The sequence below is a fragment of the Mustela lutreola genome, chromosome 8, assembly GCF_030435805.1.
Source record: "Mustela lutreola isolate mMusLut2 chromosome 8, mMusLut2.pri, whole genome shotgun sequence".
NCBI lineage: Eukaryota > Metazoa > Chordata > Mammalia > Carnivora > Mustelidae > Mustela > Mustela lutreola.
In genome coordinates, this window is record NC_081297.1 from 8,387,352 (window position 1) to 8,398,306 (window position 10,955).

The 10,955-nt window shown below is 37.0% G+C and overlaps 1 long non-coding RNA gene across 1 annotated transcript in view; it reads left to right on the plus strand.

Annotated features, from left to right (window-relative positions):
* Window positions 1-10,746, plus strand: part of LOC131838092 (uncharacterized) — a 172,251-nt gene extending 161,505 nt beyond the window's left edge. Inside the window, exons 3-4 of the long non-coding RNA XR_009356470.1 lie at window positions 5,772-5,840; window positions 8,749-10,746. This is a non-coding gene — a long non-coding RNA (uncharacterized LOC131838092). The remainder of the gene's footprint in view (window positions 1-5,771; window positions 5,841-8,748) is intronic.
* The last annotated feature ends 209 nt before the right edge of the window (window positions 10,747-10,955 follow it).

A 10,955-nucleotide genomic window follows, 5' to 3' on the forward strand; every position in this document is an offset into this window, starting at 1 on the left:
TTTAGTTTTTGGTAGCATAGCTCACAGAGGTCTGACAACATAGTCTAAAGCACTCATATTGTTACCACCCATCATTTTTGTGATTTTCAGCAACTGATTATTAATTCAGCATCTTCATTCCTTTTATCTGTAATATCTCTGTATTTAGTCACTTATTCAGTATTTATTGAGAATCTAGGATTTGGAAAAGCAATAGGTATATAGACAATGAATTCATAAGCCTCTTGAGAAATTCACAGTCAAGTGTAGGAGACATACAGATAAAGAGATGATTGTAATATAGTCCTGAAAGCACTGGAATGGGGCTACGATGGAACACCTATAATCAGCATTTACTGTAATAGATCAGGAAGGCTTCCTGGAGGAGGTGGTGTCTGAGTTCTCACAGCTAAGCAGGAGTATAGTAGGTGTTAGACGGAGTACAGCAGAGAGGAAGGGAATCGGGGCAGAAGGACTAGAATTTACAAGGCAGACTCTGAGTGTACAGATGCACAGTGTGTAAGCAGTGGGATTAGAGCATTCACCTTTTGTGTCTAGGCATCGGGGAAGCAGAGTTGTAATACAAGGCTGGGGAGTATGGTGGTGGCAGAGGATGAAGATCTTCAATGGCAACAAAATAACCTTGGGATACTTCTTGAGGGCAAGTGAGGGCATCGAGCAATTTTATTTCTTGAGTACCCATCATTGTAATAATGTGGATGGTCTTCAAAAGGAGATAGAAAAAAGATGTAGGATAAAGTACTTGCAAACTACTCAGAGAATGTTGACTTAACAGACACAAAACAATTGAATTACAGTAGAAGTAGTTTAGGTAGGTCCAAAGACTCTCAGAGAAAAGTTACTAGGAATGCAGAGGGCAATGTTCAGATTGGACTTATCTATTTTATTTAAATTAAGGATGAAGCAAGAAGCATCTGTAAGCGTCATTTATTTGGGAAGATTACAAACATTTTTAATTATAAATGACACTTATGTTCCTACAATTGTTCACCACCAGCCACAGTTCAGTTTGCCAGTGTTCCCCACTGCCATAGTAACAACTGAAAACAAACCAAAACAAAACAAAGGCAAGTGGAAAAAGAGTTACTTCTTCCGATAATGATAAATTAAATATTTCGAATCACCTTCCCTGCTGAAAGAAAAATAGACTAGTTGGAAAAAGGAAAGTTTTAGAAGTCTATTAAGTGTACTGGAGCGAAGACAAGTAAGAGATAAGCAACGGAACCAGGATTTGGGGGAGGATGTAGACTTAGGGTAATAACCTCAATATTTGGGGTTCTTTTAACCTTATGGTTTTTCCTTCTTTCTCTCCCAAGTGTGGAAAGAGTAGGTGTCATTTTTAACAGTCTTGCAGAGCGAAGTTAGAGTAAGTAAGTAAGAGTCACTCTAGATATGAACACCTGTGAAAAATTCTTACTCTAGTTAAGATCCTGAGGGTTGCATCCTGGGAATATGGATGAATCAGGAATAAAAGTCCTACAAATAGAAAAGCCTAGCTTTATACCATCTCAATTCCTAATATTAGGTTAAGAGTTTCCTGGAGTATTACCACTACCAGGTCCCTTTCATACTCAAACAAACTGATCCCTTCTCAAGAAATATAACATCGATTTGGGTCTTAAATTATTTCAAGAATAATTTGAACATGGGAAGACATCACAACACGAAGGAAAATAAGCAGAAGTATCAGATCACAGAAACACACCCATAGGAACCCCAGATACTGAAATATTCAAACATAGACCTTAAAGTAGCTTGACTTTTTTTTTTTAAGATTTTATTTATCTTTTTTTTTTTTTTTTTTTTTTTTTTTTTTTACAGAGAGAGACACCACAAAAGAGGAAACATAAGCAGGGGGAGTTGAGGAGGGAGAAGCAGGCTCCCCACCGAGCAGGCAGCCTGATGAGAGGCTTGATCCCAGGACCCCCAGGATCATGACCTGAGCTGAAGGCAGATGCTTAATGACTGGGTCACCCAGGTGCCCCTAAAGTAGCTCTACATTTTATGTTTAAAGAGATGAAAGATAATTGAGAACTTTGTTAGAGAACTGGAAAGTGTAACAAGAATTAAAATTAAAACTCTAGAAAGTTATCATATATGATTTTAATAGAAAATTGTATTTTGATTAAACAGTGGATAATATACAGCTGAAAAAAGACAGGAAGGATCATGATGCAGAATCAAGAAGCCCTATAAATTCCAATAACTGAAAAGAAAATCACACTTAGAAATCACACACTGCAGCCAGGGTAGAGAGGGCAGGGAAGAAGCAAATTGCTTTTAAAGGCATAACTGTTAGACTGGCTACTGAGTTCTCAAAATGAAAAATAGAAAAAGTTATTCAATGTTAAGATGCATAAAAAAAAGTTGGAATAACTATATGAATGTCTGAAAAAGTGAATTTCAGAGGAAAGAACAAAAATTTTAAAGGTCAACTTATAATGGTAAAGGAGGCAATTCATCAAGGGGTACAAAATTTTAAACAATTGGCACTACCTATTGACAAAGTTTCAAATTATATAAAGTAAAAACTGATGGACTTAAAGAGAGAAATAGATAAATTTATAAATATAATCAGAGGTTTCAATGATTGACAGAAAACAGACAGAAAAATCAGTAAAATTATATTTGACTTGAACAACACTATCAAATGATCTAATTTATATTTACAGAAATACCTGCAATCAGCCTAGTTGGCAGTTTCAGAAAACTCTACCAAACAGCAAAGAACACACCTTTTTTTTCCTCAGCGATCATAGACTATTTTCCAGGTAGAGGTGCAATTGTTATGAGAATAAAATAAATTTAAAAACTGTAAAATTATTAAAGTCATATAAAAAGTATTCCCTGATTAAATGAAACTAAATCAGAAATCAACAGAAATATTTTTGGAAAATTTTTAGGTATTTGGAAATGGAAGAGTAATAGAGAGAGTAATAGAAAGAGTAATAGAGAGAGAAAGAGTAATTGCTAAATAACTTATGGATCAAATAAGAAATTTTAAAAATAGAAAATATTTTTAATTGAATTAAAATGGAAACACAATATTTAAAAAATTGTGTGATACAGACAAAGCAGAACTTAGAGGAAAAGTTATAGCGCTAAGCCCAAACTAGAAAGGAATGAAGATCACAAACCAATGACCTCAGCTTCTAAATTAAGAAATGAGAAAAGAAAAGGCAAATGAAACTTGAAGTAAGCCCAAGATAAGAAATAAATCAAAGAAGCAGAAAATAGAAGAACAATAGAGAAAAAGTAATAAAACCAAAAGTTAGTTCTTTGAGAAGATCTATGAATCTTATGAAAACCTGTATTCATATCAATTAGGAAATAAAAACACAAATTAGCAATATCAGAAAAGAGGAAAATGATATCTTTTTTGTTTCTACATGTATTAAAAGAAAAATATGTGAGCGCTATGAGTCATCTTAAGTTATTAAACTTGAATAATTAAAAGTAAAGGAGAAATTCTTGCAAGGCATAAGTACAAAAGCACACCAAGGAAGAAATGTATAATCTGCTAACACATTTATCAGTTAAAGAAATTCAATTGCAATTAAAAACCATTTTTAAACATCCTATAGGCAACACCATACTTATGATGAATGAATGTTCATCATAAGAACACTGAATATTCTCTGTTAAAGATTAGGAACAAAACAAAGACTTTCACTTTTGCCACTTTGATTCAACATTGGTTGTACTGAAGGTTCTAGCCAATGTCATAGGCAAGAAAGGAAAACCATTCAGATTGGAATGAAAGAAGTAAAATTGTGTTTATTTGCAGACAATTGTTCCTCTATGTAGAAAATCCTGTCTACAAAAAAGCTACTAGAAATAATTGGTGCATTTAGCAAGGTTGGCTAATGTATGATCAGTACAGAAAAATAAATTATATTTCCCAGTGCTGGTGATGATCAATTAGAAATTGAAATAAAAATACTGTTTATAATAACAAAAAATATGAGAGAATGAAATACTTAAGGATACTGAAAACTGTAAAATTTTGCTGAAATAAATTTAAAGATTAATACACACAGATAGCTCAAAATGGATCATGGACATAAATGTAAAAATCACTTTACAAGTGATTTTACATTTTATAAATGTAAAAGCATGAAAATTCTAAAAGGAAATACAGGCCAACTTTGCATCATCTGCTGTATTAGTCTGCTTGGGCTGCTATAAAAATATACTACCATCTAGGTGGCTTAAACAATCGAAATTTATTTCCCACCTTTCTGGAGGCTGGCAGGTCTAAGATCAAGGTGTTTGCTGATTCAGGTTCTGGCAAGAACTCTCTTTCTAATGTAGATGGATGCCGTCTCACTGAATCCCCGCATAGCAGAGAGAGTGCGGGTTCTCTGATGTCGATTCTCATAAGAAAACTAATCATCTTGGATCAGGGCCCCCAGTGCTATGTCCTCATTTATCCTTAATTACAGCCTCATAAGTCTTATCTCCAAATATAGTTATGTTGAGTTAGGGCTTCAGTATATGAATGGAAGGGGCATCATTCAGTTCACAGTACCTGAGGTTAAGCAAAGATTTCTTAGATACAATGCCAAAAGCATGATTCTTAAAAAGAAAAAAATTGATAAATTATAATACATCAAATTAAAACTTTCTGGTTTTTGAAAGAAATTATTGGGTGCCTGGGTGGCTCAGTAAGTTAAACTTCTGCCTTTGGGTCAGGTCATGATCTCAGGGTCCTAAGATTGAGCCCTGCATCAAGCTCTCTGCTCAGCAGGGAGCCTGCTTCCCACCACCCCCCTGCCCCGCCCCGCTTACTTGTGATCTTTCTCTGTGTGTCAAATAAATAAATAAAATCTTTTTTAAAAAGAAAGAAATTATTAAGAGAATGGAAAATAAACCACAGAGCAGAAGAAAGGATTTCAAATCATATATCTATTAAGGGTTTACACCCAAAATAAAGAGCACTCACTATTCAATAATAAAAGAAGCCATCCAATTAAAAAAAAAAAATGGGCAAATGACTTGAATAGACACTTCCCATGGGAAGATACATGAAAACATGTTCTACTTCATTAATTATCAGGGAATTGCAAATTAAAAGCTCAATTTTATAGGATTACACACTTCTTAGAATGGCTAAGATTAAACAGAGTGGTGTGGATATAGAACAACTGGAACACTCATGCATTGTTTGTAGAATAACACAAAATGATTCTGATAGGCAAAACCAGTTTGATACTTTTTAAAAGGTGAACATATGCCTATCACACACTCCATCCATTCCATTAAGAGGGAACTATACATAAAAAATGAAATCATATGTCCATACAAAGACTTGTACACAAATGTTCATAGCAGCTCTATTTGTAATACTTCCAAGCTAGAAACAACTCAAAGGCCCATCAACAAACAGGTAAATAGACAAAGAAATTGTGGTATATCCATACAATGTAATATTCCTCAACAATATGATGGATGATTATTAAATAAAACAACATGAATGAATATCAAAATAATACTGGTGACTGAATGAAGCCAGATTAAAAAAAGTACATGCTTGGGATTATGGACATTGGGGAGGGTATGTGCTTTGGTGAGTGCTGTGAAGTGTGTAAACCTGGTGACTCACAGACCTGTACCCCTGGGGATAAAAATATATGTTTATAAAAAATAAAAAATTTAAAAAAAAAAAGTACATGCTGTATGTACCCAAACATGAGTTTTCAATTTATGGTAATTCATTGAGGTATATTTATATTTTATGTACTTTCTTATATTTCTGTGATGTTTTGCAGTTTTTTGAAGTGGAGGAAGAAAAGAAGTTACGGAAATCAGGAGCATCTAAGGCAGAAGTGAGCTCAGTGGTAAATTTCTAAGTCCCAAACGATCTTTTTTCCCATGCTAGCAGTTTGCATACCATTCTGTCTGAAATATTACATGTAATTTCACCAATTATAGCTTCATTGTCACGTACAAAGCACTTTTTGTAAAAATGCAAATAACTCGTGTAACGAGGGGCGGTCATTACAAGTCTCTTGTTTCCATATCCCAGAAATCTGTCTAATGAGTCTGCAATGATTCATTTGCATCTTTCACGTGAAACCGTCTTTCCCGAGCTAGACAGGAATTTTGCTGCCATTTATAACATAGTGTCTACAGAGATTAAATTCAGATTTAAATTCCAAAACAAAGTATTGGAATATGATCTATTTGTCATTGGAGAATGCCTGTGCAGTGACTAGCATGATCTACGGGAGAATGGACAGGATTTATATTTGGATTAACTGGTCTAAGTTTTGGGTCTACTGATTATTAACTATTTTACTGTGAGAAAATTATTATGCCTTTGTCAGGCTCAGTTCCCTTATTTGTAAGATGTGAGTAAAAAATACCTATCCCCAAAAGATGTTATGGGGCTCGAATGACATAAAACACACCATAACCCTGAGAAATAAAGATCTTGATTCACAACAGGAGGAATAAACTTGGATAGAAGAGATAAAATAGACTAATAAGAAGGTCAGGTATGACTAAATCATTGTTCCATTCTGCTTGTTCCCATCTCTCACATTGTCAGTGTTTTGAGCAACTGCCTCATAATTAAATCTCTCTTTATTATTTTCAGAGGCTCAGAAAACATCCATGGAGCACCTCTTCTTTGACTCATGTAAACGTGTGTGAACTAACCATCCATATTTTCAAGCTCCTAATCTTTCTCTGGAAGAGAAAAGATAGTGTCTGGCGTATAATCAGCCACAAATATTTATTGAATTTAAAACTTATCTAGAATCTCTTTATATGTACAATTTGGACCATATCTTGGGATGGAATGATTGGTATAGGCCCTATCTGCCACCTAAAGGGTGGACTTTTATTGGTCCTATGGTTATTTTGGATGGATTTAGGATATTCTCCCTAGATTTAGGATACGAGAAAGGGGACCCACATCATTTACAGCCATTACTGGACATTGAGGAAGGTTTTGAGAATTTTTCTGTGAAATCTTCAGGCATAAGACAACATGTATCTATTGACTTATTTACATAGAGTGTTTAGTGTTTTTATTTTTATTTTTAAGATTTTATTTATTTATTTGACAGAGAGAGAGAGAGATCACAAGTAGGCAGAGAGACAGACAGAGAGAGAGAGAGAGAGGGAAGGAGGCTCCCCACTGAGCAGAGAGCCCGATGCGGGACTCGATCCCAGGACCCTGAGACCATGACCTGAGCCGAAGGCAGAGGCTTAACCCACTGAGCCACCCAGGCGCCCCAAGTGTTTAGTGTTTTTAAAAAACAGAGATGATACCATTGACCTATACTAGACTTTATAAAGTCCCGAGACTTCATGAAATTGTAAAAAATCCATTTTTAATCTATTTGTCCAGATTCATCACCATCCCTGTGACAATGAGAGATGCCTAGCCGTGATGAGGGGGTGTGTGCTCACAGTCATTTCACAGGAGTCAAAGTTGTCTGGCCCGTGGAGCAAATGGTTCTGCTAACTTAGTTCCATGCCCGCTGAGCCAATGAGCAGTGCCACAGAGAGTTAGAAGCCGAAAGGACTGGAAGCCACACATGTATTTTTTTTTTTTTTAATAAAACATATTCTTTCTAGAAAAGAAGTCGTTTTGTGACTATGTATAATACAAGAAAAATATTTGGCTTTTCCATTCCTCTGAAACTTCAGTTTCAAAGTTTCTGGTGTAAAACATCCAAACCCAAACACAGATCTTTGAGATGCCTCGAGATGTTCTCCTCCTCGCTGTGACTGAACCAAAGAGCGGGTCCCATCAACGAGAGCTCAGAGTCTCTGAGAGAGAGATGATGTTGAGGACTGAATTAGCTCTGTAGGCTGTTGAGCTTTGGTCCAGAAAACCATTTGGACAAACAGAAGAATCAATAAGACATTGCCCAAGGGGCCATTCCTCCTGGGAATTTTCCAGCTGTCTTTGTGGACTGCTTTTCTAAACATCCTTCAATAAGCTATTTAATTTACCATTTAAATTTAAATCAGAGGGCTACTTAACCCTTGGGTCCTGGCTTTGAGTACTGAATTAATCAAGAGAAAAGACACATTACCTTAACTTCACTAAAGTGGATCTTTTCTCTCATATAATTATATTTTTAGAGGAGGAAAAAAAAAAATCCCCGTGTATTTATTTTACTCCCCCACTGGAGGTGGTCTACCTTTTAGTGAAGGAATGGCAGGGAGCTGGGAGAGGGAGCAAAGACAGCAGCTTCTCCGGTGGTGATAGTTTTTTGTAACTTTCCTGGAGACACACTGATGAAGAAATAACCCAGTTGTGGTTCTATTGTCTTTGGTCCAAAAGGTCAGGATGGCTTGTAGAGAGAAGCGGAGTTGGTTTCGTGGTGACCCAAAATTATCCTGGACTTCAAAGAACTTCCTCTTCTCTCTGCATGAAGAACTCTTGAAAGAAGTCCTTTTTTCCTTTTACAAGGTGAATGCTTCAAAGCACGTGGGAGGAGTATTTCCTTCTCGCTGTTTACCTTTCAGAGGTGAGGAGTTCAGAGACGTGTCCCTGTTTGTACAGTAGAATCTAATCGTCGGCTTGGAGGCGACGTTACTACTCCCGTTACTACTGTCAGGAGTTTCCCGTGCTCATTTTTCACTTACTGATGCACTAAAGAAGCCGTGCCAGGAACCAAAAAAAAAAAGCAGCGTGACATTCCTCTGGAGTATATTTCTGTCAACATTGTATATCCCTAAAAAAAGAACCCGGTTCTGTTTTCAAAGCTTTCCTTTCTTTCGCAGGTTACAAAATGCTCCCTGAGCAGCCAGGAACGACAGGCGGAGTGGAAGCGTGGGGAAGCACAGAGACGTTCTCACCAGTCAAGGGGGGCGGGGGAGACTGTGAAATAATGCAACAGATTTTGAGCCCATCCGTTTGATGGATTTGACCAATTGCATCCAAACACCTCCACGGAAGCGCAGGGCATGTTTTCCCCAAGACATCCAACAACGGTCAACAGGGTACAAATACAGTTATGGAAGCCTGCTGAAATCGATCACAGGTCCTGCAATGTATTATTTGATGTCATTTGTAACCTTATTTTATCTGCCCTGGGAAGCTCCTTGAGGGTGACTGCAGAGATTGTCTCTTGTTAGCCTAGAAACTTCCTTGGAGGAATAGAGCAATCCACGTACACTTTGTTGGGATTGTTTTTAAAAAGGTGTTTTTCCAGGGCACCTGGGTGGCTCAGAGGGTTAAAGCCTTTGCCTTAGGCTCAGGTCATGATCCCAGGACCTGAGATGCAGCCCAGCATCGGGCTCTGCTCAGCAGGGAGCCTGCTTCCTCCTCTCCCTCTCCCTGCCTCTTCTGATCTCTGTCTGTCAAGTAAATAAATAAATCTTTAAAAAGAAAGAAAAGGCGATTTTCCCATTAATATGGAAAATCTCCAACTTTGGGGTGGAATTTTATTTTTGAAGACAGCTGAAGATAATTAGAACAGAATCTGGTAACATAAATCACTAATCTTTGTAATATTGTTTAGCAAAAGGCATAAATACATTAAAAAATTAAGGTTGAGAACCATAGACATCCTATGATCAGGTGAATAAAAGAGTATCACCCTAGGGAAGACCAAATGAGAGAAAACACACCAAAATGTTAATATTAGAGTCTTTGAATTCTGAACAATTTTTTTTCTCACATTTATAGTAAAAAAAGATAAATTCTTGTTTAGGAAAAATAATGAAGCACATTTTCTTTTGCAATGAATATACTGTCTCTGACTGAGGGAAAATATATGCAAAAAGATCAAAAATTGTTTTCAACAATGTAACTATCATTGTAGCAATATAATTGTTATATTTTAACTGTTACATCGTAACTTACTTAAAAGTAAAATAAAGTTAGCTGCTGTTTATTGAAAAGCTACTATGTGTGGAGCACATGATTCTATCCTGCATGCACATGATCTTGAACCCAGAAAGTATCATGCAAGGTGAATATTTTAATTTTAATGGCATTTTACAGAAATTGAAGTGTAGAGTTGAAGTAACTAGGTTCCAAGTCCCACGTCGTGTATGGGGTTGATTGTAGGACTTTTAATCTGAAGCCTGTGATCTCCCAACATCAGAAAGCCTCTTCCTGGGTCCAGTGAACCTTCACTTTGGCCAAACGCAACTACCCTACATTCAAGGTGTCTTACAGATCAACCCCACCTGACCACCTTACCTTACTCCCCTTCTTCCTGGGCTCACCAGGGACATTCCTGCCCTCAGCCACCTTCCCTGAAGGGTCTTTTACCCTCTTGTATCCTTGCACAGCCAACTCAGTCTCCAAACCATAAACATCCCCGGACCTATTCGGTTTGCTGGCATCATGCCTACCTTTGAATTTTTATCAACTCTGCTCTTCATCAGGCGTCTGCTTTTTGTCAGTTTTTGTATTTTTTCTTATTATCATTCAATATTTTACGTACACGTGGCTTACTCCACAGTTAGAATGTTCTCTTCTCGAGGTCAGGTGCACATACTCTCTGTTGGCATTTATTTCTCTTTTTTGAGATTTTTATTTATTTATTTGACAGACAGAGATCACAAGTAGGTAGAGAGGCAGACAGAGAGAGAGAGGAGGAAGCAGGCTCCCTGCTGAGCAGAGAGCCCGATGCGGGGCTCGATCCCAGGACCCTGGGATCATGTCCTGAGCCGAAGGTAGAGGCCTTAACCCACTGAGACACCCAGGCACCCCAGTTGGCATTTATTATGGCATAACATAATGGTTAAGAGAGGAGAACGCAGAGTCAGTAAGTCAGTGGCTCCTACCACGTCCTGGTCTTGAACACGTTATTTAATGTCTGAACGCCATAGTTCCCTCCTCTGTAAGCTGTGATTTAGAGTTAGTATTAATAAATGCAAAGCAAGTATTGGTACATTCAGGAGACATGGAAAGCACCCAATAAACATGATTAACCAAAAAATTAAACACTTTTTTTAGTGCTGTCCTCTTTTTAACC